Below are 2,069 nucleotides of genomic sequence, written 5' to 3'. Positions count from 1 at the left end.
GGACTTCCACACTCCGCTCCTTTTCATCTCGGGATTCTCAAAGGCAGAGCTCTGAAGTAATGTTGCTGTCACTGAACTTGCTTTGATCACTTATAGAGACAGAGCAAGATGTTGAATTCAAAAACAGGCCTCCTCAGTTTCATTTGAGAGGAGTTTTCTAAGAAATCCCAGGGTTCACTTATAAAAACGTCTAAGTGAAATAAACCCTCAAACATTTAAGTACCAAACAAATAACTACATATTTCTCTTGTAAATAACAGTTTTCAGAAAAATGAATCACATTTTTCTTCTCCTGATACCTGAAATATTTTCCTCCTGAGAACCCATAAACTGACCCGCCTGGCCTACCTAGGTCTGAGCAAGCTAACCCTGAAGGTGAAATTATTTTATTGGCCTGGCTTTGACATCAGTGTCAATGCCCGCCCACCACGGCTACTCTCCCCGAACCTCTCATGCCTGAGTCTGCCTCTGCTTGCTACAGGCAGAGTGCAGATCACGGTGCAGATATATGAGTCCATGCAGAGGAACCTGCCCTCACTGCTTCCACTGACATCACCTGTGTCCCTGCAGAAAAGACACTCAATATTGGCTCCAAAATCAGTTCCTGTTGTCCGCACCTCACAGAGCAGGATGTCTGCTGCACAGAAGTTTGCAAACTATAGCAACTTATCCTCAAATTCAATTTCAAATCCGTTTCTGAAAGTAAGTTCTCTCAGGCACTTGCCGGAAATTCTCCTACCACATAGTATACAAAAAATAAAATAGGGTTAGTGCCTCTTATTAAAATAAGTTTTTGCAACATTGAAAGAGTCACTGCCTTAATTACCTGTTGTACTGGTCTGCTTTCCAGTTTCGGACAATACATCCAACAAATACAAGTTCGAAGGGCAGTTTATCCGGCTTTGCGTTCATTTGCTGGGGGCTGGCTTCACCACCAGAACCTCGAAGCAGCAGGGCCGGGAGAAGCAAGGCTGCTCAGTGCTCAGGGCGCAGGAGCCTGAGTGGGTCGGAAAGTGCGAGGAGGAGACACAGACTTGAAGACACACCGCCGCCCAGCTCCAGCCTGACCCCAGTTCCGAGGGCACTTTTAGCTTGACCGACTGTGGATCCATCCGCTGAGCTCTCATCACTGTCAAGATCCAGTCGCCCATGGCCGAGTCCTTTGATGAAATCTTGCTCAGTTAAGCTGAACAGTCACCCCTGCCCTGCATCATTAATGAACAGTGAAATTTCTCCAATTAACAATTTTGAGCATCTTCCTAACAATGCGTCCATTACCTGCTCATCCCCGCACTGGGCGTTTCAGCGACCTCCAAGGAGACTCAGCGGCACCGGGACTCCTGTTCTTCTACAGCTGAGCACGGAGTCTCAGGGTGGGCGGTGCCTGGGGAATGTCCCCTGAGAGCCGGATGGGAGAGAGCAAGCCCTGGGGACAGGCTCTGGCCTGAGGCCAAAGTGGAGGCAGAGTCCTGCGGGATCTCAGCTGCAATCCAGGCCGCCAGGCTGATGCACTGGAAGAACGGACGGGCTCACTAGGAGCATCCCCTGCCACTGCCTCTCGTGTGTCAGGACGTTTTGTCTTCATGCTGCGATTCAGTGCATGCCCGGTTATGATGGCCTGCTTATGTTATTTACTTTCCATTGGAAGAAAGTACATGACAATGAAATGAGTTCAATATGCACATCTAAATAGAAATTCTTACAGTATTATTACAGACAGCAAAGAGGATCCTGGGCCGCGTACTCCTTAGCAAAGGACACTGAGGACTCGGGTATCAGAATGTTTGAAAATGCTGTGATGTCTGGGGTATAGTAATCTTATGGGGCGGGCAGAAGGCTAACGAGGTCCTTGGTAACAGGAACAAACCCGGAGGGCTGCCTGCCCCGGTGAGGGTTTGGAGATTTGTAGTTATTGGCAGAATGTGGCGAGTTCTGAAGTCTGAGTGGTATCCCTGCTCAGGCTATTACAGACAGCTGAGACAGAAATACTATAGGCAGTGAGACAGGTGTAGGCCCTGGAGGGTGTCAGGGCAAAGGTGAAAACTCATTACAGCTGTGCCCGAGGTGCA

General features: G+C 48.7%; 1 pseudogene; it reads left to right on the top strand.

Moving 5' to 3' along the window:
* Positions 1–1,216: 1,216 nt before the first annotated feature.
* The window catches only part of LOC102015844, a 22,456-nt pseudogene continuing 21,603 nt past the window's right edge, over positions 1,217–2,069 (top strand).

This window comes from Chinchilla lanigera, unplaced genomic scaffold (assembly GCF_000276665.1).
Source record: "Chinchilla lanigera isolate Chin_1 unplaced genomic scaffold, ChiLan1.0 scaffold00017, whole genome shotgun sequence".
NCBI lineage: Eukaryota > Metazoa > Chordata > Mammalia > Rodentia > Chinchillidae > Chinchilla > Chinchilla lanigera.
This window is presented reverse-complemented; position numbering and strand designations above follow the sequence as displayed.